The following is a 23,561-nucleotide window of genomic DNA, read 5'->3' on the forward strand; positions in this document are numbered from 1 at the left end:
TCTCCGCCTGCAGCAGGTGCCAATAATGGAAAATGAAGCTGATCATAAGAACGCAAGAAAAAGCCCTGCGGGATCAGTCCACAGTTCTGTATAATACTGTATCATGTTCTCACAAAAACCAACAAGATGCCTGTGGAAAGCTTTCAGGCAGCACATGAGCACAATACCCTTCCCAGTATACCTGAAGGAGTGTCTCCACCCCCATCATCCACTGAGGTCCAGCTCTAAGGGCCTTCTGGCGCTTCCCTCACTGCGGAAAGTGAGGTTACAGGGAACCAGGCAGAGGGCCTTCTCAGTAGTGGTGCCTGCCCTGTGGAACACCCTCCCATCAGATGTCAAGGAAATAAACAACTACTTGACTTTTAGAAGACAGCTGAAGGCAGCCCTGTTTAGGGAAGTTTTTAATGTTTTATGTTTTAGCGTGTTTTTTATATTCTGGTGGGAGCTGCCTAGAGTGGGTGGGGAGGCCCGGTCAGATGGGCCGGGCTATAAGTAATAAATTAGTAGTAGTAGTAGTATTCTCACATATGATCCCCAGCTCCCAGTGAATGGAGGTTGTTGGCACCCTTGAGGGTGAAATCAAGTAATTGGAGAGTTGCAGCACCTGCTGTGGCTGTAGAAACCGATAAGGGAGAGACATGTTTTGTTGAAGCTGAGAATCATACACCACTTGATTTTTTAAAAAGGAAAAACCACTAAAAGAGGTATACAACGAGAATGAATCGATAAAACTATCAGTAGAAACAGTTTGGAACTTCAGTACGACCTTCTGCTTTTCGTTCATCAATGCGATATATCGAGTTCCCTTGATTATATTCCAGTTTGTAGTCTGCTTCCTAGGCTGCCCTTTGACTTTTGCTTGGCTTTTTGTTGCTGTAATTACCCAAAGATGACTTGCTTGGAAAATCTGGAAAAAAATTATTTTATAAAGAAACAGTTAAAAACAACTATTTAAAAAAAATTAAAAAAATAAAATCAGCAAAAATGTTATAAATACATGAATAAATCTCCGGCATCTCCAGGAAGCACTGGGACTGTTCCTTGACCAAAATTCTGGAGAGCAGCTGCCAGTCAGTGCAGACAATACTGAGATGGGTGGGCCAAGGTTTTGACTCAGTATAAAGCAGATTTCCAATGCTCCTGTCTTGTAAAATGGTCACTTTCCTGATAGAATTGTACTATGTAAAGTCACATGCAACTGCTGCTGGGGCTCATTCTGACATCTTATATACAGTGGTACCTCTGGTTAAGAACTTAATTCATTCCGAAGGTCTGTTCTTAACCTGAAACTGTTCTTAACCTGAGGTACCACTTTAGCTAATGGGGCCTCCCGCTGCTGCTCCTGCTGCTGCCACCGAGCGTTTTCTGTTCTCCTCCTGAAGCAAAGTTCTTAACCTGAGGTACTATTTCTGGGTTAGCGGAGTCTGTAACCTGAAGCATATGTAACCCAATGTACCACTGTACATCTGTTGAAGGACAATTATGGTTTCCTTGCATGTCTTTAACCAAGAAAGAAGCAGCCATCACTCGCCTAGCCCACCCCCCTCATCCGCACACCAGAACCGCTTCCTAAATAGTAAATGTTGCTCAATGTGTTCTGGGCTTACAGCTGTTCTGCAATTGTACAACCAGATGCAATGTGGAATTAATCAACGTGCAGCTAACAGAGGGGAGGTCACTTCAAAGGAAACAAGCACTATCTGTGGAAGGGGCAAAAGCACTTCTGTGGCATTATGCAAACTGTAATATTTGTGTATGGGAAGGTGTGGAGATACAGTCATTCAGTTGTGGTGGGGACCCTTACACAACTTGTGCAACATCTTCCCAAAGCACTGTAAAACATTTTCACTTTTCTGTTGTTTCTGTTCTCGTGTTTTATCTGTTTGCGGCTTTTTAATTGGGTACTTCTGTGTTTCCATGTAGCCCGAGGGCTGAGAGGGCATCAAAGGGAGATTCTATTAATAAAACAGAAGGATGCTTGAGTCCAGCAGGAAGTTGTCCTGCTCAAGCCCCATTAATGTCAATGGTAGCTGCAGGAGACCATGGGAGACCATGGCCCCATGTCCCAAATGAACAAAAGAACGCACTGTACATCTTTCATCAGAATCAAGACCTTTCTTCTTCGAAAGTTTGTCTTTGGCCAGGGCTAAGTGAGCAAGCAGGGACGCGGGTGGCGCTGTGGGTTAAAGCCTCAGTGCCTAGGGCTTGCCGATCGAAAGGTCGGCGGTTCGAATCCCCACGGCGGGGTGCACTCCCGCTGTTCAGTCCCAGCGCCTGCCAACCTAGCAGTTCGAAAGCACTCCCGGGTGCAAGTAGATAAATAGGGACCGCTTACTAGCGGGAAGGTAAACGGCGTTTCCGTGTGCAGCTCTGGCTCGCCAGATGCAGCTTGTCACGCTGGCCACGTGACCCGGAAGCGTCTTCGGACAGCGCTGGCCCTTGGCCTCTTTGAGTGAGATGGGCGCACAACCCTAGAGTCTGTCAAGACTGGCCCGTACGGGCAGGGGTACCTTTACCTTTACCTTTAAGTGAGCAAGCATGGAAGTTAGCCTCTGTTAAAATGTAGCTGTTTTAGCTTTAGTTTACTTTTGTTGTTGTTGTTTGAAATATACTTGGAATAACATTGCTGTTTAGTCGTTTAGTCGTGTCCGTCTCTTCATGACCCCATGGACCAATTCAAAAGCATCAATTCTTCAGTGATCAGCCTTCTTTATGGACCAGCTCTCACTTCCATATATCACAACTGGGAAAACCATAGCTTTACCTATACAGACCTTTGTCAGCAAGATGATGTCTCTGCTTTTTAAGATGCTGTCTAGGTTTGTCATTGCTTTCCTCCCAAGAAGCAGGCGTCTTTTAATTTCCTGACTGCTGTCACCATCTGCAGTGATCATGGAACCCAAGAAAGTAAAATTTCTCACTGCCTCTATTTCCTCCCCTTCTATTTACCAGGAGGTGATAGGACCAGTGGTCATGATCTTAGGGGGTTTTTTATGTTGAGCTTCAGACCATATTTTGAGCTCTCCTCTTTCACCCTCATTAAAAGGTTCTTTAATTCCTCCTCACTTTCTGCCATTAAGGTTGTGTCATCTGCATATCGGAGGTTGTTGATATTTCTTCCGGCAATCTTAATTCCAGCTTGGGATTCATCCAGTCCAGCCATTCGCATGATGAATTCTGCAAATAAGCAGGGAGACAATATACAGCCTTGTCGTACTCCTTTCCCAATTTTGAACCAATCAGTTATTCCACATCCAGTTCTAACTGTAGCTTCTTGTCCCACATAAAGATTTCTCAGGAGACAGATGAGGTGATCAGGCACTCTCATTTCTTTAAGAACTTGCCATAGTTTGCTGTGGTCAACACAGTCAAATGCTTTTGCGTAGTCGCTGAGATTATTTAAATGTTCAGCCCATTATTATTTCAATGAGGTTACAGGGAACCAGGCAGAGGGCCTTCTCGGTAGTCGCACCTGCCCTGTGGAACTCCCAGAAGTCACATCCAAGGCCCTGCAGAGTGGGTGCTGAGCACCCACAATGAACTTTTTGTGAGTGCTCAGGACCCCAGGGCACCTGGAGTTGGCGCCAGTGGGAGGAGGAGGTGTCGGAAGCTGAAGACATAACAGGGTTTAGTGACAGGGAGAGTCTGTGGCAGAGAGCAATCCAGAATCAGGACAGAAGTAGTAGAGAAGGGAAGGCAAGAGGCAGAGATGAGTCTGGCTGGTGAAGAGGTACAGGTGTCTCCCCCTCCTGCTGCTACAAGCTCCTCTCACCGCTAGTCCCAAGAACCAGGAGAGGCATGAAGAGGGCAGGCGGAGGACAAGTTGGCTTAATGCAGGTGCAGTCTCAGATTGCTGGGGGGGGGGGGGACCTGAAGAGGAGGAGACTTAGGCAGCTGTGGGGAGGTGGGGACCTTCAATCTCAGCAACTGCTTCAGGGTGGGGGGAGACCTGCCAGAGATGAGTTTCTGTGCTCATTAGTCCTGATACTCCTATGAAGATCCTGTTTTTGTTAATAAAGAGTTAACTCCAACTTGTTAATAAAGAGTTAACTCTAACTTGTAGGGTGTGATTTACTACTGGCTCGCTCCTGTCAGGGGTTTTTTTTGTTGTTGGTGGCATTTATTTAATATAGTTGTACCTTGGAAGTCAAACTGAATCCGTTCCAGAAGTCCGTTCGACTTCCAAAACATTTGGAAACCAAAGTGCAACTTCCGATTGGCTGCAGGAAGGTCCTGCAGCCAATCGGAAGCCGGGGAAGCCCCATCAGATGTTCAGCTTCCAAAAATAGTGTGCAAACTGGAACAGTCACTTCTGGGTTTGCTGCATTCGGGAGCCAAAACGTTCAAGAACTAAGCTGTTTGAAAACCAAGGTATGAGTGTAGGTTGTTTAGCCACTCTTCATCTTTTCTGATAATGTTTTCCCACAACCGCATATATTATACAGTAAAATTGATTTGAAAATATGCACCATTAAAAACAAGAAATAATGCAACAATGGAACAAAAACATCAAAGCATTTTGAATTCCAGCCATTCCAGAGTAAGGACTAACAACAGAAGCACTCAACAGAAACAACACCCAGCCTAATCTCCCGCTTCAATTAAAAGCAATCTGAAATAATCATGTGCTTAAAAGACAACCAGGATAGAATGGCCTCAATGACAGAAAAGGTACTCTTAGCCTGTGGGATGGGGGAGGAAATGCCCAAACAATTAAATGACTGTATAAAAACACTTGGCATAGCCAGCAGGGTTACAGAAACATTGTTGTAGTGCAAATCCAGAAGCAGTGGTGATGATGTGTGTGAGCCTGCAAACTCTTGTTTTCCCCATTTAATTAGAAAAAATGTTTTCATTTGGAAAATATGCGCTCCCTGAAATAGTGTGAAGCATCACCGTGACTTATTTTCGGTTGTGCTAACTTTTGTTTTACTGTACGCATCCAAACAATACTTCCACATGCTGCCTTTAAAATATGTGGAAGATAACAGTGCATAAGACAGCATGATAAAATACAAACTAATGGGCTCCACCGAAGGTCACAGGGATGATTAATGATTCTGGGGAACCTTTTTCAGCCTGACAGACAGATAATGAATGAGCCTACCTTCCAGGTGGGTTTACATTCCTGTCAATCACCTGACATCATTATGAGATCAAGGAACAACTTCAAGTGGGCTCACTGTCAGCACAGATCAGCTGACTGGTGCAGATGGCAAGCCCAGCTTCATCAGTTTGCACATGTGGTTTGAATTCAAACCACACCTGCAAAGTGACTACTTAAAAACAGCACTGAACGGTTTTCAGTGCCTACCACGACAATTGGAAATGCAGTGTAAACATCCAGTGTTCCATATTACATTAGGTGTAAGACAGGTGGATGTAGCTTGCGGAAAAATTGGACCCCGCCACTGTTTTAAACAGAGAACATGATGCCTCATAAAGGACATGGAAATCTTCATCATGTCAGCATTTTCCCTGGCATTCAGTCTACATAAGATCTGGGCCACTATGAAATAAAATAGGGTTGCCATATTCCCAAAAGTGAAAATCTGGACAAAGTTTTTGATCTTTCTTTGCCGGGGGGGGGTCAAAGTTGTTGACTTTGAGCTTTTTGGGGGAGGGTACCCTTTGATTTTTTAAAGCTTTTTTAAAAATAATAATAATAATCTGTCCAGACGCCATTTTGCAGCCCAGTTCCTGGATGTGTCTGGGAAAACCCGAATGTATGGCAGCCCAAAATTAAATTAATTTCAGCTCTTTCTCAACTGTTTAAACAAACCTTAGGAGAATATAGACAAAAGGCCCCATTCTGACTTTCCAGCACTGCAAAAACACAACATATCCAAACATTCCAATCAGTGATAGCCCATCTTTTTGCGATTATATGCCTCTGAGATACATTTGGCCTGGAATGAAAACCGCTAACAAATTGCTAGTGGCAACACATTGCATGAAACCGATTTGAAGCAAAATATTGAAAATGACGGTTGCAGCATTACTCAGCCTGTATTTGCTGTAAAAGTATTAGCTTCTTGTACAATGTGTACTGCATATGCAAATTCATTCCCACCGGCTGTAGACCCATTTGGAATATAAAAGTGAAACAAACAAGAATACAAACAATTCAATAAATATAATATTTTCCTTCTAATGAACCAGACTTGTTTATTTCCAAATTCTCCCAAAGCAGAATCAACCTTAATTTCGAGAAGTTTCCATGTAATCCAGCTTCAAAGAACGCATTTTTGGGGGGGATGAAATGTGGTTTGGTTATGTTCCTTGTGCAGAGCTACTGGCTGCAGCATGTGGCAAATAAAAATAGAACAGTGCAGAATGTGCAAAGCCCATTAAACATTTCCATAGGCACCCGGGAAAATAAGATTAGGCTGTCCCCTTCTCATGGTGTAAATAGCTGCTGTTCCAGATGTAACACACACTGGAACATCAGAAAACACATGTAAACTGTCAGTGCATAGAGTAATTATTGCCAGTGGGGGAAAGAGACATTATCATCAAGAGGTAATGGGTTTTAGCCAATTAATTGCGCAAGTACAATGACTTCCAGTCTCATAGAATTATCAGGTTGGGAAAGGACCACAAAGGTAATCTAGTCCAACCCTCTGAAACCACAGCTAAAGGATCCCTGACAGACAGCTGTCCAACATCTGTTTCAAAACCTCCAGTGAAGGAGTCCACTACCTTCTGAGGTAATCTGTTCCAAACAGCTCTACCTTCGGGAAATTCTTTTAATGTTCTGACAGACTTGGAATCTCCCTTCTTGCAATTCACTTTGGGTCCTACCATGTGGAGAAGAAGAAAAAGAGCTTGCTCCATCTTCCATGTGGCAGCCCTTCCTATATTTGAAGATGTCTCTCATATCACCTCTCAGTCTTCTCTTCAGATTTGAGGAGGTGTGGGGGTAGTTCCATAGCATGAGTGGAGCTTACTCTATGCTTACCTGGCTCCAACTCAATGATTATCCTCACAAGAACCCTGTGAGGTAGGTTGGGCTGAGAATACGGAACTGGCCCAAGGTCACACAGTGAGCTTTGTGGCTGAGTGCGGATTTGAATCCTGGTCTCCCAGTACAGCACTCTAACCCAGTGGATTGTATGGGGTTGCCATTGCTACAATGGCCAAAACAACCATGAAGTGCTGAAACAAACAAATTATGGCAATGAACAGTTGGCCTTCTGTGTGTGTAGGGGAGGTTCTGACTGGAACAGGCTCTGTGTCTCCCTATTTCCCTGGTATATTTTCTTCCTCCTTACAGGGCAGATGGTGTCCATCAATGTGAGAAGAATGACCGCTCCCCACATTAAATGGGGGGCGCTCTTTGTGTGGTCGCGCACAGCCCCCTGGACCCTATGCGGCACCATTAGCACAGGCTTGGCTTCACCTTCCCCAGGTAGGATACCTGGAGGTCTCCGCCTACCTCAGCCAATTGCCCAATCCCGCCTGGGGAGGCATTGCCAAGGTGATCAGGCCAGGTAGGGGGAGGGACCACCCTGCCCACACAATAGGGGGAGGATCTTACCTGGGAATCATCAGTTGGCTCCAGAGCTTCTCCCACTCTACCCGCCCTCAGTTCAGACTTCTTTTGCAGGTTAACCTTTTCTCCACAGGTACGTGGGCACTGCTACGTCAAGGTCGCTGCTGAAGGGCGGGAAAGGAATTCTCCTGCATTGGCAGGTTTGCCTTTCCCGTAGCAAAACGTCACAACTTTGGTGGTAACAGGCCTTGGGCGGAATCCTTTAGTCTATCTTCCCTAAACTGGGGGTGGGCGTGTAGCAGTGACTCACACCCCCCCTTCTCTTTGTGGCGGCGATACCAGGGTTCCCCGTTAAAGGGGTTGTTTTGAGGGGAGGCTTTGGCCATATGCCGAGAGGTCATCATTGCTCTCCCCTGCGACGGCGGCATAAGGGGGGCAGGCTCTCTCTGCTTGAACATACGTTCTCCAGAGCCAGCCCATCACCCACACACACTGGATAACCCTGATGTTCCCCAGATCCCCAACGGAGGACTGGGAGGGATAAATGCCCAATGCCTGAGCCAAGGTCTACCCACATAATAAAGTTGTGGCCAATTTTAATCCCATAGCACGTTGTCTTGAGTCGTTATTCCACACTGGGGGCGCCCAGGGTTTGGGGGACTCCGCCTGTCCACGCAATGGGCTTCTCTTCCGCTCTACTTAGGGCAAGCACAAAACTACATTCTCTGTACCCATGAGTCTGCTCGAAACCCACAAATAATAATAATAATAATAATAATAATAAATTTTATTTATATCCCGCCCTCCCCAGCCAAAGCCAGGCTTAGAGCAGCTAACAACAATAAAACAGTACAAAAGTACAGCACAAACAACACTCTAAAATCATTCATTATAAAATTAATTAATTCAAGCCACTGGCAACCATTGGGCCAGAGCTCCGCGAAGATTGCCGAGGGAGGGAGTCAGGCTGTGCCTTGGCCAAAGGCCTGGTGGAACAGTTCTGTCTTGCAGGCCCTGCAGAAAGATGTCAAGTCCCACAGGGCCCTGGTCGCTTGTGACAGAGTGTTCCACCAGATCAGAGCCACGGCTGAAAAAGCCCTGGCTCTAGTTGAGGCCAGCCTAACTTCTCTGTGGCCTGGGACCTTCAAGATGTTTTTATTTGAAGACCGTAAGTTTCTCTGTGGGGCATACCAGAGAGGCGGTCCCGTAGGTACAATGGATGACAATGGTTGAGTGAAACAACCGGGGGAGGGCAGCCTAACCGATGGCTGAGTCGTTATTCTCTGAGGTTTGGCTGTCAAATGGCCCTTGGGTGCATTAAAACAATTACTTTTGCATGTGCTATTATTATTCTCAGCTAATGTCTGCAGCGTCTTTAAGCGTCAAAACACCTAAGCCTGCCATTTGCATCCTGCAGCCTTTCGTTCTTTGATTGGCCGTGTGCCAGGCCAACCTTGTTCCAAGGAGGCGGGGTAGCAGAAGCCAGCAGACGCCTCCTTTGCCAGCCAGTAATCACATCACCATGGCATGAAAGCAACAGAAGAGAAGGAGAGGACTTTTCTCCAAGAACATTCCATTGTCATTTCGATTTGCAACCTTTCAGAGGCGATCCACGAAGAAGAGACAAGCTGGGCTTAGAATCCTGTGGACTCAGCAGAGAAAGATTTAAAGCACCAAATCCTTTCCCTCTCGCCTCCCCTCTCCCCATTATCCCAAATCAATTAAGCGCTCGTACAAAGGTCACGGATCCCCTGAGTGAACATATAACCGAGTCCAGATGACTGACACACCCGTCTCAATGGCCACATTCTGACATCTGGCGCTTAGCAACCATGACACTGCACCCTGCCAAAGACATTTGCCTCTTCTCTTTTGAAATACCAGATTGGGGGTGCCAGGTTGAGAACTCTCAGTTTGGAAAGGACAGATCCCCAGTTGCTGTTGCTGCAACTTATTATGCAGAAAGTTGCTGCAAGCTTGTTTTCACAAGAAACCTGAAAATGAATTTGCTTCCCCGCGCCAAAAAAATTGCAAAATTCTCTTTTGTAGCAGCCATGCAAATATATTTGATGATGGTGATGATTGTCTAGCATCAGCATTAACACCTGAAGATTGTGTGGCCACACTTAAAATTTGATAAAATCTAGCAGGTCATTGTAACAATATTTGGCATGCAGGAACAGCCAATATTGGCACTAGTTGAGAGGCAGAACTAAGTATTTGATAGTATCAAACTTGCCACATGCAATGGCATTTAGTATCTGACAGCAGTGACAACAATATGTCACTGTTGATTTGATATTTGGCAGTTGACATGCAATATCAGTATTTCACAGAATCATAGAATTGGAAGGGACCATGATGGTCATCTAGTCCAACCCCTTGCAATGCAGGAATCTCTTGCCCAGTGTGTGGCTTGAACCCACAACCCTGATATTAAGAATCTAGCAACTGAGCTATCAAGGGTCAGCTTGATATGCAGCTATGGATATTGGAGAGGGACTGACTGCTGCCGTATAGCAGTATCTGACAAATAGTGCCAAAATCTAACTATATTTGCCATGCAGCAGGAAGCAGTATTTTATGGTATCTGAAATACAGAGTTGGATAATTGACAGGATTTCAGAGTTAGCTTGCAGCAGATGTCAACATTTGACCATGTAGCTGGCCTGCAGCAGCAATCAGCATTTCCCATCTCCAGTGCTCACAATCAACATTTTCCTGTGTCTGACGGATAACAAGCCAAAAAAAAAAATCTGTATTTTGACAGAATCTTACAGCTGACATCCAGAAGAATATAGTACAGATTGCATTAAGCTTGTATACCCAATCAAAACAGATGAACTTAGATTCTTAAATAATTTTGATGACAATGTATACCAGATGTGACATTTTGACCTCAATGCTGTCATCTTAGCAAATTCTGAAATTATACAAAAGGTTGTTTCAGTTCTAACTTACATGGGAAGAATAGCAACATTCTATTGTCTTGAGCATTAAAAGGCTGGGAGACATTTAGAAAAGATTGACTCCCCCCCCCACACACACACACATTTTTTCCATCCACAATGGACTGTTTCATTATAAATGATCAGATAGGTTCTCCACCCATTCATAATTGTTCTGAGCTGCTTATGGTTTTGGAGTGCTGTCAATAGCAATCAGAAAACAACGTGTGTCCCTATTTTCTGTGATGGGAAAATGGTCTGAACAAATGGCACTCAATCAGTACTGCCTTCCATTTTCCAGTGCAGTGGTCCCTCTGGTTATGTACTTAATTCATTCTGGAGGTCTGTTCTTAACCTGAAACTGTTCTTTTTTAAAAAAATAATATTTATTAAATGTTTTATAGTTATAAAAAGAAGAAACATAGAGAAAAACAATACATAAATTCAACAGACAATACATCAACAATAAAAAAGATACAATACAACAAGAAAACAAGAAAACAAAAACATTTAAACACACATCCAAGTTTCATATCCATATCTTTCATTTACTTATTTCCTCGACTTCCTCGCACCTCCCTTTTTTGTATTCTAGTTCAAATTAGCTGGTTCAACAAATCCTTTCCCTCTTCTTCAGTTTTCATTCTCTGATTTATCCTAACACGATTTAACCTTAAATTTTCCACATTGGCTCATTGAAAATTAATTTTCATATAATTCTTAATAACACTTCTGCTAAAACCATGTAACTTCATTCCAATATTCTTCTAACATTCATTAATTTTACAATATTTCTGTAAATATACTTTAATTTTTTTCCAATCTTCCTCCATCGACTCTTCTCCCTGGTCTCGGATTCTGCCAGTCATTTCCGCCATTTCCATATAGTCCATCAGCTTCATCTGCCATTCTTCCCGGGTGGGTAGCTCTTGTGTCTTCCAATACTTTGTGATCAGTATTCTTGCTGCTGTTGTGGCGTACATGAAAAAAAGTTCTATCTTTCTTTAACACCAATTGGCCGACCATGCCCAGGAGAAAGGCCTCTGGTTTCTTCAGAAAGGTATATTTGAATACCTTTTTCATTTCATTATATATCATTTCCCAGAAGGTCTTAATCCTTGGGCACGTCCACCAAAGGTGAAAGAAGGTACCTTCCGTTTCTTTACATTTCCAGCATTTGTTATCGGGCAAATGATAAATTTTTGCCAGCTTGACTGGTGTTATGTATAAATCATTTTCATTAAATTCTCCTTTAAGGCATTACATGCCGTAAACTTCATACCAGTGGTCCATAACTGTTCCCAGTCAACCATCATAATGTTATGTCCAACATCTTGTGCCCATTTAATCATAGCAAATTTCACCATTTCATCTTGAGTATTCCATTTCAGCAGCAAGTTATACATTCTTGACAAATTTTTAACTTTGGGTTCTAACAATTCTGTTTCCAATTTTGATTTTTCCACCTGGAAGCCTAATTTTTTGTCCAATTTATATGCCTCCATTATTTGATAATAATGGAGCCAATCTCTCACTCTGTTTTTTAATTTTTCAAAACTCTGCAAAACTCTAACCTGAAACTGTTCTTAACCTGAAGCACCACTTTAGCTAATGGGGCCTCCTGCTGCTGCCGCGCGATTTCTGTTCTCATCCTGAAGCAAAGTTCTTAACCCGAGGTACTATTTCTGGGTTAGTGGAGCCTGTAACCTGAAGCGTATGTAACCTGAAGCGTATGTAACCCGAGGTACCACTGTACATGGAGAGCAGAAAACATAGAACACTGCCTTATACCAAGTCAGACCATTGGTCTATATAGCTCAGTATTGCTCAGCATTGTCTATGCATTGTAGGCTAATAATAATAATTTTATTATTTGTACCCCACCCATCTGACTGGGTTGCCCCAGTGACTCTGAGCAGCTTCCAATATGTATAAAAACATTACAAAACACTAAACATTGAAATATGTCGCTATACAGGGCTGCCTTCAGATGTCTTCTAAAAGCTGTGTAGTTACTTATCTCCTGGACATTTGATGGGAGGGCGTTCCACAGGGAGGGCGCCACCACCAAGAAGGCCCTCTGCCTGGTTCCCTGTAACCTCACTTCTCGCAGTGAGGGAACCGCCAGAAGGCCCTTTTGGACCTCAGTGTCCCGGCTGAACGACAGGGGTAGAGATGCTCTTTCAGGTATAGCAGTGGCTCGCCTGGGTTTCAGGCGGGGGACATTACCAGCTATAGCTCAGTATATAATGCAACGGCTGAGAGAGGGCTTCTGGAGGAAACAACAGAAGGATTTAGTGCAGGGGGGAGAGAGAGAGAGAGACATTCAGGAGTGGTTGGGGCTCCTCTGAATGGATCTTCCTGCTGCTTTTGCATTCTGGTTCCTGTCAGGGAGTTTTTCCACAGGCAGTATGGAAAAACCTTTCCTCTGGAATTGGCCAATAGAGCACTTCAACACAACCCTTTAATGAAGCGCTTAGTGGGAAAGTATCTGAGAGCCTCTTATGTCCCTCCAATAGTATAGACAGATTCCTAATGTTCCTCTGTAAACATTGTTCCCATTAATAGAAAGCCGGGGGCTGGATGGGTTTTTAGCGTGGCCGGATGCCAAGGTCCTTTAAGAACCTGTGCATTAGCCGAAGGCACGACCTCAGCTGACCTGAGGAAAGCCACAGGCTCATCTCCTTTCCCTACTGGCTGGTGCCTTAATTGGCAGGTTCACAATGAGAGCTTTTGTTTGTGTCCTAAGCTTGCAGAGCACAATTAAGATGTCTGATACTTTGAGCCCAACAGCACAGCAATTAATACCGTTTTATATAGGCCAAATCCATTACATATTTGAACAGCGCATTCAAGCATGACAGGAAGGTGTTCAACCGAACTGGGAGAGATTTCTTTTAAAGAAATCAGGATCTGGTGTCCTTTTTATATAACACCCCCCTCCACCACCCCCCAAAGTAAACCCTTCTGCATTACATGATGCTCCCATCGTTTCCCTACAAATCCATTGGCAGAATTTAGTGAACTGTAGCTCGTCTGTTTTGCTTGCAGAAGGTCCTTGGTTCAGTCCATGGCATCTTCGAGTGGGAATGGGAATGTCTCTTCTCTGAAACCATTGAAAGCCACTGTCAGTCAGTACAGACAATATTGAGTTAGGTGGGTCAATGGTCAGCTTAGTTGAAGGCAGCTTCTTGGAATTTTCTTGCAATCTGTTATTTTCTGTCATCCAGGATTACTGGCTTCCAGGGGCTCCTAGGAGCAGAGTCCTTTGCCCCCCCCTATATTTGGGGGGTAGGGGCCAGGGGGCCCCATGCCCCAAAAGCACGGAGCCGGGGAACAGAGCTGAGCGCAGCATGCCTTCCACAGATGGCTACTTCTCCTCCTCTTCCTGCTGGAGTGAGCCAGTGTGGTGTAGTGGTTAAGAGCGGTAGTCTCGTAATCTGGGGAACCGGGTTCGCGTCTCCGCTCCTCCACATGCAGCTGCTGGGTGACCTTGGACCAGTCACCCTTCTTTGAAGTCTCTCAGCCTCACTCACCTCACAGAGTGTTTGTTGTGGGGGAGGAAGGGAAATGAGAATGTTAGCCGCTTTGAGACTCCTGAAGGGGAGTGAAAGGCAGGATATCAAATCCAAACTCTGCTGCTGCTGCTGCTGCTGCTGCTGCTGCTGCTGCTGCTGCGAAGGGGAAGGCGGGTTAAAACAGCCTCCCTCCAGTGGTGGCACCAAGAGGAGGTGGAGAAGGAGCTGTGTAGTAGAAATGCAGAAGACAATTGTATTTCGAGGAGTTAGGTGGCATGCCCCTTTCCATTTAACATACCCCGTTTGAGGGCTGCTGGATTCTTGTGTTTCACACACCTGTCTGGAGTTTCTTGGGTTCTTCTGCATTGCAAGTGCTGGCTGGATGCCCAGCTGCAGGTAGTGGGAGACTCTCAGCCGCTCTGTATTAATTCCATCTCAGGGTCCTGGGCTAATCATCAGTAATGCCAGGTGCACTTGATTGCATCAAGGCAGGCTATAAAAGCCATCGGTGGGAGGGGCCCGGGGAGCTTCTACCTAGATCAAAGGGCCTGATGCTGAGAGACTTATGGTTGGGGTCTTTCTCCTGCCCCACCCTGCAGGAGACCTGTAAGGGTAAACAATCAGCTGGGGATCTCCATCAGTGTGTATTGACTGGTGCTCACCCCTGGTGTTCCCGGTGGTCCTGGCATGGCCCTAGACCCTGTCTGGGCTTCGGACATGATCCGAATCCCCAGATTCATTTAACGGATTACCCTATTCATTGGAGGGGCAGATGATGGCCACACCTCCCCTCCCCACATTCCCCTAAACCAATGCCTAGCCGCCAAACCTTACAAAGTTGTGACGATTGCTAAGAGGTAGGCAAAAACCAAGTGGCCACAGCCAATCTGCCACATTGGCCCCCATTCCCAAAACAGGTGACCAACTGAAGTCCAAAGCAAGGCCAAACACGACCTAATTAATGGGTGGGTGGGCGGGTGTTCGACAGCGCAAAGCAAAAGGAGGTCCCTACGTTGTGCTGCCAAATAGATACCCCCAACCCCCAACCTTGCCACGCTGCTGATTGGCTAAAGGCCATTGGCATCACAACATCATGCACGCAATATCACCGCCCGCCTCTCAATCGCCTTCACAAGCTGGTACCTCTGCTGGCTTTTGGTTGATACACTGCCGCCGGTACCCTGTGAGCCAGGCTCATTGGCGCTTCGTCTGCCTTTACTACTTTGTTTCTCCAGAACTCTTCTCCCCATCCTATCATGGGGGTGGGGTTGCAGTGAGATGTATGGGTTGAAATCTCGCTCAGAAATCCCATCGTGCTATCAGCCAGCCAGTCCCATTTCCACAAAAATGCCTTGCCAAGCAAGTATTCAGCGCCTCCTTGCTGCTTGGCTCCAAACCAGGCCTTCCTCCATCTTCACTTAAAGAAATGGCTTCAGGGCATTGGCTGAGGGGATAAAACACAGAAATCTTGCTGAAGCTAAGTAGGTTTGTATATTGTTAATGACTGGGCGGGAGGCAGCTGGAAGGCACCCAGCGCCCCTGGGAGTTGGCACCTGTGGAAGAAAGGCAAGATATAAATGGGATAAAATCAATAAATTTGTAGTAACTTGTTGCAGCAGGACTTCAGAAGACAGATTTAAACTGGGCTAGTATTTTATTTTTCTTTGCTATAGAGTTTTATTGCTTTATAATTTTAATGGTTGTACTTTATTAGCTGATGAGCTTTTAATGATATTTATTCCATCTGTTTTTATGTGTATTGTTTTAGCTGTAAGCTGCCCAGAGGGCCTTTTTAAGTCTGTGTGGTGGGATACAAATAAAGTAGCTGAATCAATGCTGTCTCTTCTATTTACCCACCATCTGAAGGACATCCATGGCCCAAAGAAGTGGCTCTAGGCCTGGATTACTCAATCATCAGTCACCACAGCTTGTATCTCACCACCAATATGGGAAGGGAGCAGAAGGCAGTCTTGTCCAATTTCCCACTTCAAAACAGCACTTCTGAACCAGCAACTCCTGACCTCCTAGTTGTTGTGGGCCCCACAGCTCAGATATCATAGGCCATCCCTATTTTCACTGGAGAAATGTTGGGATGTCCCTATTTTCATCAGAGAAACATTGGAGCATATGAATCTGGAATGATTTGTCAGCCCCAAACAGACCAGGAGGAGGAGGTGGAGGAAGAGAAGGAGCAGTTGTGGGTCTGGAAGGTGAGTAGCCAGGGTTGGAGAAGAGAGGTCTTCCCCTTGTGACTCTAGTTGTCAGAGATGGAGAAGATCTGCTGACTCTCTCCTCCACCCTTCTGGCAGAGTTCAGAGCCTCATCAGGGAGGCAGAAGACCTTTGAGAGAGCCAGAGGGGAGAAATGAGCAAGAGGAGGTGGTGAGGGAGCTAGAGGCAGAGGGGCAAGACACAGCATGGTCACTGAGACCCAGGTGCTGCCTTCATAGGAAGAAGAGGAATTTGGATTTGATATCCCACTTTATCACTACCCAAAGGAGTCTCAAAGCGACTAACATTCTCCTTTCCCTTCCTCCCCCACAATAAACACTCTGTGAGGTGAGTGGGGCTGAGATGCTTCAGAGAAGTGTGACTAGCCCAAGGTCACCCAGCAGCTCCATGTGGAGGAGCGGAGACGCGAACCTGGTTCACCAGATTACACGTCTACTGCTCTTAACCACTACACCACACTGGCTAGGTGGAATCAGACATATCTCCCCAGCCACATAGGGCAAGACAGTCCTGTGAGTGGGCTCACCCCATCTCACCTTTAATAGCTTGGTTGGAGGGCCATGTTAACTCTCAGGACAACTTCATATGGACCTCAGACACCTCAGAATTTTGACTTATGGACCTTCTGGCAGCTGCTGAACCTGTACCAATATTAGCCTGAATAAAGATATCTTCCTTATTTTTCAGGTCAGAGTTGCTCTCATGTTTGGGGATGGGAGCCTGACACTAATAATATGTTCTGCAACATGAATCTTAGCCAAAGGGGGTGATTTTCAAACGACAAGGGTTCTGATGCCTGCAGCCAGAATTCAAGCTCTTTAAAAACAAACAAACCAGTGCAAGACTGGATTATGCCCCACACAGGAGGAAGTCCCAGAGGGATGCAATTCTGAGGCCTAATTATGAACCACCAAAAAAGAGAACTCCAATATATTCCCAGGAGCCACCACTTCCCATATTCAGAAGGAGTTGTGAAGCAAGACAAGGCCTTTTCTGCCCAGGTTGTGGAATTCCTTCCCTTAAAAAAGTTTCATTGGCTCCCTCTCTGGTAAGCTTCAGGTGAGCTCCTAAGACCTTTCTATTTTCCCAAGTTGTTTTTTAGTGTGAGTGAAAAATAATAATCTCCCAGTGTTTATGCTGAATTGTTTTTATCCTACTCTTGATTATATTCTATAAAATTGATTTTAGGATTTGAGGCATTTCCTTATTTCATAGCTGTCAACCATCCCTTATTTGGCGGGAAAGTCCCTTACCCCAGCGCCATGTCCCGCTGCTGTCCCTTGTTGATGATGTCCCTTAAATTTCCCGGGTTTCAAAGGAAGCAGCTCCTCTCCCTCCCTCCCTGCTGGCCAGGGAGGAGGGAGGCTCCAACTGTGTTGCTTGGCTGCGTTGCTCACCCAATAAGGAGTCTAAGAACGACTGGGGGGGTGGGGCTTGCATGCCTTGTGCCGATCAAATCAGCCGCGTTGCCTGGGGACTCGCCTTTGCTCAGCGCTTCCCAGCAGAGAGGTGACAGTGGTTTTCCTTGCTGTATCCCCTTTGCCAGGTTGCTGCGCTGTGGGAACCACCGCTTGAGGTTTCGTTTGGCTGCTGGCAGGGCTTTCTGCCTTTGGCTCGGAGGGGCTCAGAAGTTGAACATACCTGTGCCCGGAAAATCCCTTATTTTGGCTGCTGATCCCTTATTTTAAAATCTGTAAGTTGACAGCTATGCCTTACTTGCGCTTCTTTGATTTGATTTTTTTTAAAAGCCGTCTTACAATTAATGTCGAGTTCGGCCCAGTAAAAATGGAGATGTCTACCAAAACATTGTACAGTACACACATATTTCAGTATCGCAAGCAGCCAATTTCATGTTCTCACAGAACGTACTCTGGAAAAAGGGAGGGTTGCATCCATGTTAATATCAATATAATAAATAGCATGTGCAGGATATACAGTATATGTTATGCTGCTAGGATCACTCGAGATAATTTTCTACAATTCTTCTTATTCATTCTCAGCCATTTTCTGTGGTTTGGCACATCGACCCTGTGCAATGTGCTTACCATTGGAACAGCATCTCAAGTCCCTGGCTGGACACCAAGTGAAAAACTGTATGTCAGTTGTTGGTCATGCTCTTGGATTCTATAATAGTCCTGGCTTCACTTTCTTCTGTAGTCCAGTAAGAGGCCATGCCAACAAAATATATGACATATAAATCCCAGTTGCCTTTCACGAGCAATTACTGTTTTCATTAATAAAGAGATAACAACATTCTTTTTGGCACAGGCTGGAATATATTCCCATACATTGTTTTGTTTTGCTTTCTGGTAAGAAAGGGGAAACTGTTCCATCCATGTTTCAGGGGAAAGAAGTCACACTCCACATTCCTACCAATGTCAAGTAATAAATAGGACATGAAAGTGAGGCATATCATCTCTGATAATGGGTGTAGGACATAGTCCTTGTGGCTAGTAACAATGAATAGTGTAATGGTTCTAGGGGTTGCTCGTGCGTAAGTTTCGTGGCTGCCTCAGTCGCTGGCAGAATCCGTCAGTGGGCGTTTCTTGAACCTTTTCGAGCATAAAAGCTGTTTAACGCCCAGTCTCCTCCTACTCTCCCTGTGCGGAAGTCTTCTGCGCAGGGAGGGTGTGGGCAGTGGAGTACCCGTACTCTCTCCGCTGGTCTCCGGCGAGGAGTCCTGGAGCCTCCTCTCCGATTCCCCCATCTGCCCCCCCTTCTCCACTGGTGTTACGCTGATTTCCTTCCCCAGCGGATGGACTGCCTCTCTCCCTACTGGGACCCTCTCCGGCATCCCTCTGGAGCCTTCTCTCCGCCTCTGGCTCTGATGGCAGTTCCCTGACAAATAGCATTACCCCCCTCAATTTGTCTAAGTTGTTCTTAAAGCCTCTCAGAGAAGCAAGTTCCATAGTTCTAACTATGCACCAGATGAAGGACCTGCCTTTTCCTGATTTTTCCAATGTTCAGCTTCATTTGGTGTCCCCAAATTCTAGTTATGAGAGAGGGAGGAAAGCATTCACCATATATGAGAGTTTGGATTTGATATCCCGCTTTATCACTACCCTAAGGAGTCTCAAAGCGACTAACAATCTCCTTTCCCTTCCTCCCCCACAACAAACACTCTGTGAGGTGAGTGAGGCTGAGAGACTTCAGAGAAGTGTGACTGGCCCAAGGTCACCCAGCAGCTGCATGTGGAGGAGCGGGGAAGTGAACCCGGTTCACCCGATTACGAGTCCACCGCTCTTAACCACTACACCACACTGGCTCTCAAATATAATTTTATACAGCTCCATCATGCCCCCATCCTTGTCTTTTCTCTAGGCTAAAAAGTCCCAGACCTTACAACCACAGAAGAGTTGCCTCCACCCATTTGAGTGATCTGCCCTTGAAATGAACGAGACCTACAAACGCTCAACCTTCGCTGGATCAGGCCCGTGGTTTGTGGGTTTCTCAGACAGCTGCGGGAGTTTAAAATGAAGCAATCAAGATTCCAAAACAAAAGTGTAGGAGCAGTGGCGTAGCGTGCGGGGTGCAGGGGGGGCCGGCCGCACCAGGCGCAACATCTGGGGGGGGCGCTCGCACTCGCAGCTCTCTGCCCCTACCTGGCTCACTCACTCTCTCTCACCGCAGTGCTGGCTGTGCGAATCCGATCTGAGCCGCCGGGTCGCCGCCCACTGTGGAGCGGAGGGTGCCAGGGGTGTGGTGCGGAGAGAGAGAGAGGGACTATCTGGGGGAGGGACAATGCAGCGGGGGGCACAAATTACTTGCCTTGCCCCGGGTTAGGGGGCGCAAATTACTTGCCTTGCCCCGGGTGCTGACAACCCACGCTACACCACTGTGTAGGAGGATAGATGAAAGATAGATTAGTGGGGAGGGGCTTGTTGGGAGGGGGGCAAAATTCTGCAGGCTTTATCCAGAACAATGCTAATAAGAAATCTCAATATGTTTAGAGAACACAAAAACTCTACAGCAGTTATGTATAATCATTATATGCTATTCAGTGTGTCCTTAAAGGACTTTTGAGTTCTTTTAAGTTTCTATGGCAACGGCTTTGTATAAAGTTTTTGTTTTTTTTACCATTATACAAAAAAAAAATCCTGCCTTTATAATGTTATTTGTCTTCTACAGTATTTGAACATAGCATAGCCTCAGTAGAACAGCATGCCAGAGAATAGGGGACTGCGTTGCCTTGAACTTAAGAAAAATCCTAGCCACGAAGTGAAGTACATACTAAAGGCACATCTCTACTGAATTTTCTAATAAAATAGCAATGGTGGGGGGGATTCATACCAATGAATTTGGGATCATTTGAGCCATCTCTTCCACTATGGACTTCACATGGACATCTGACTGGTCACTAAGAAACAGGATGCTGTTTCTTTGACCTGTTCTTGCAAGGTTCTTCCAACATTTTACGTTCCTAAAGTGGTCTAACTAGCACTTTCTTGTTTCTTACCATTCTTACCATTTCTTAACAAACACTAGAATCCCTTCTCGGCAAACATGTTGAATAGAGATGTGCTGCTGATGAATCCAAAAAGAAACTGCCTGCATAATAAACTTCATCAACCCAGACTGTAAGTAAAGAACATGGTTGAAGTGGATTTTCTTACGGCCTAGACCAGCCTTCCCCAACCAGATGCCCATCAGATGCTCTTGGAGTACAACTCCCAGCATCCCCAAGGGTCAGGGGTGATGGGAGTTGTAGTCCAACAACACCTGGAAGGCACTTGATGTAGTTGACACTCCTCAATGTAATATAATTACAACGCTTACATTTTTAAAACGTAAGATTAGTTGTTTGCCTTGTGGGGGAAGCACACACACACCGTCTGGGCCTGGTATATGAGGCTGCATTAATCTTTAAATAAAAGAGCTCCGACGTAACACTTAGTTGCCCCTGCAGTAAAATTTGTAGTTTTTGTTACCTTTCTGTGCTGCCTTCTTCCCCAATTTAAGGAGGGAAACCCTAACAGAATTACAGTAAATACTTAAAAAAAGATACACGTACACCATGAAATAACAGCACCAGTTTAAAACACCAAACTGCTCATATGGAGAGAGAGATATCACATCTATATCATACATTTAAAATTCTCTTATAACCCAATCAGTCATGGAAAGAACAATACAGTGGTACCTCAGAACTTAATTTGTTCTGAAGGTCCGTTCTTAACCTGAAACTGTTCTTAACCTGAAGCACCACTTTAGTTAATGGGGCCTCCCGCCGCCGACACGCAATTTCTGTTCGCATCCTGAAGCAAAGTTCTAAACCCGAGGTACTACTTCCAGGTTAGCGGAGTCTGTGACCTGAAGCGTCTGTAACCCGAGGTACCACTGTATAGCACCTAATATTCATCAAACAAAACATGATAGGTGGCACTGCCACCCTTTTTACCAGAACCCCCCCCCCCAACAAAGCAGGTTTTAGGTTCCCCGCACCTAAAGTTTAGATGTCAATTCTAAATGTTTGGCGTTGTAACCCTGTACATCTTACCTCTTGGGTGTACAGAGAGTTCCTCTGCAAACACACCATACATTTAAAGCACATGTAGAGCACATGACACCTCCCAGAGTACCCTGGGAACTATAGTTTTCTAGGGTGCTGGGAACTGTAGATCTGTAACTACAGTTCCCAGGAATAATTGGGGAAGCCATGTGCTTTAACTGCTTTGTGTGTACACAGTCTAATGCTAACATCTAGCCTTCGCAGGCTTTTTAATTATTAAAAAATGGTAAAAAAAAACAAAACGGGTCTAAAGCTCTAGTTTTCAAATCCGCCCACAAGAAATCACAAGTGCAATTCACTAGGAGAACACAGAATGGCAGTTTTCCTTGCAATTTTTTCCATCACGGTTTTAATGTTTTGGCTTCTGACCTCCCCCTTTCTCCATGAGCGCTGTCCCCCTTTCCGCGGAAAGTGCTGATTCCTCACATATAGATTCCTATGGAGCAAAAAACTGTTGTGTAAACACAACTGCCTTCCCAAAATGAAGACTTCGGATCGTTTGGAGTTTTGTGCTCTCTCCCCAAGCTTCTTTTCAAGATGTTGGGTGTCTGGCAATTCCGCGTAGCACAACCTTACATAAATCGAACTGACGTTATTTATGATCTTGGTAACTGGGTACCAGTAAATAAAAACTACCCATTGTTTCTGGTTTCAAGTTTTACTGAAGCCAAGAAACCACTGCAGGCCAACTCACTACAAAAGGCAGAAGAAGCATGTAATCAGGTCAGCTTCTGGTTGAAGTGTCTGCATCAAAATTGTTTGCCCTCTTCTGCTCCTCTCCAACCTTAAAGTGTTCATTTGAAAGCAATTAACTTCCCTGACACTCGCAGCCATGAACTCCAGATGGTGAGAGGGGAACTAGTGTGCCCCTTTGGATGAAATACACAGCTGTTGGGAAAGCAGAGTCATGGAGCTTCTCCTCATGGCTATGTACAGAGCCAGCCCAAAGTACCTGACTCCTAAAGGTGGAGCAGCAAATGGCACACCTATCCAGAGCCGTCTTTGCCATTGGTCTTAGTGGTTTGTTGTGCCAGTGCGCCGGCCTCTCAGGGGCGCCCTAGCGAGTGGGGGAGCTGCGCGGCTTTGCCGGCAGCCTCCCCTTTCCCTGCACGCCCACCAGCTGCACCCCACCAACTATATGGTTGGCGGGCGTGCAGCTTTCCTCATGAGCCTCTGCATCTGCTAAAGACGGGGTCGTTGTCCTCCTCCTGCTTCCTGGCGAAAGGCGGTGCGCAGCCTTCCTGGGCTGCCTTCTCGGGCGCCCCAACACCGGAGAGCATGTCCGCCAGCACGTTTTCCTGCTTGATCGTCGCAGCCACACCAGGGATCAGGGCAGTGGGGGAGGCAGAGGACATTTTCCATCGTCCCATCCCTCGTTTTGGAGTTGCCCGGGGGGGGCACCGGAGGGATCTTTGCACTACGGTGTTGGATATGCTTAAGATGGCCCTGCACCTACCCCTCCCAAATCTAAATGCATATTGCCCAAGGCTGGTCAAGTTGTTTTGGTGACTGAGGCAGAGCATTTCACAATTGCCTCTCCCACTCCCTCTCTGGTGGTAAAAAATACATCTAGAAGTACAGTGGTGCCTCGCAAGACAAAATTAATTCGTTCTGCAAGTTTTTTCGTCTTGTGAATTTTTCGTCTTGCGAAGCACGGTTTCCCATAGGAAATGCATTGACGGTTTCCCATAGGAATGCATTGACGGTTTTAAGAAAAAGGCGCAAGACGTTTTCGTCTTGCGAAGCAAGCCCATAGGGAAATTTGTCCTGCGAAGCAACTCAAAAAACAAAAAACTCTTTTGTCTTGCGAGTTTTTCGTCTTGCGAGGTACCACTGTACATTGAACAACAACAACATCAT

The sequence above is a fragment of the Podarcis tiliguerta genome, assembly GCF_965153285.1.
Source record: "Podarcis tiliguerta genome assembly, chromosome: 1".
Classification (NCBI taxonomy): Eukaryota; Metazoa; Chordata; class Lepidosauria; order Squamata; family Lacertidae; genus Podarcis; species Podarcis tiliguerta.